The sequence below is a fragment of the Marmota monax genome, unplaced genomic scaffold (genome assembly GCF_021218885.2).
Source record: "Marmota monax isolate L192 unplaced genomic scaffold, Marmota_monax_Labrador192_F-V1.1 WCK01_AAM20220418_F8-fsc00030, whole genome shotgun sequence".
In the NCBI taxonomy this organism is placed as follows: domain Eukaryota; kingdom Metazoa; phylum Chordata; class Mammalia; order Rodentia; family Sciuridae; genus Marmota; species Marmota monax.
In genome coordinates this window covers 8084739-8085732 of record NW_026691988.1, presented here as the reverse complement: position 1 = coordinate 8085732, position 994 = coordinate 8084739, and positions in this window count along the sequence as shown.

Below are 994 nucleotides of genomic sequence, written 5' to 3'. Positions count from 1 at the left end.
GTGTTCCTCACTCTAAATTAACAGAATTAATGTCATTTCTTCACCCCAGATGTTTCATTCCTAGATGGAGAAATTAGCTGATTCTAATACAACCATTTTTTTCTCCCAGTTAAGGAGTACTTATTACATATCCAACACTGTTTCATAATTTTTTATTTCATAGAAAGTTCAAAACAACCTCATGTCTTATGAAATCTATGCAGTTTTCATCTAAAGAAACTGGCTCAATAAATTGTCTAAATTTTAAGATGTCCAATAAATTGAAGCAATAAATTTGAAATAACTGTTTTTCATAAAGAAAAAAATAATGAAGTACATTAATAAAACAAAATGTTTTGTTAATATTCTTACTGTGAAATAATACTTTCAAACTAATTTCTGAATACCAGTAACTATCATTAAAATTATTCTTAAATTCTCTGAACAGATCATATAGCAATGTATTATAAAAGTTTCAAACCAAAAAGTTATATGTTACATGTTCCATGAGTAACAAGCAAACAGAAAGGCCAAAATTGGTGTGGCAAGATTTTTAAATCAGGAATCATGTATTTGGAAGAAATGAGTTTAGTGTACCTCAGAAGATTGTTAAAAGATATTTGTTGTTTATAGTTTACTAGTAATCATGAAAAATCTTGAAATTCTCTTTCATTAAATAAGTTATTTTGTTTCTAAACAGAGGCATAAGCAAACACATCCATTCTCTCTGTCACACATAAAAGAGAGAGAGACAGAAAGACAGAATTACTACTTCTATCATACTTACTCCCAAACTTTACCATTAGATCGGAAAATTTGTATATTCAAATAAATTTCAATCAAAACCAATGTTCATGACATGAAGGGATATCAATATATCAGTAAAACACCCATAAATTATAGAATAAAATTTTGAAATAGTAACTTAAGATTTAGCAATCTGGATTTGTTATCATCTTTCATTATATTTCCTATAGTGTCTTTGTCCACAATAAATATAAAAAATGAGAAATGA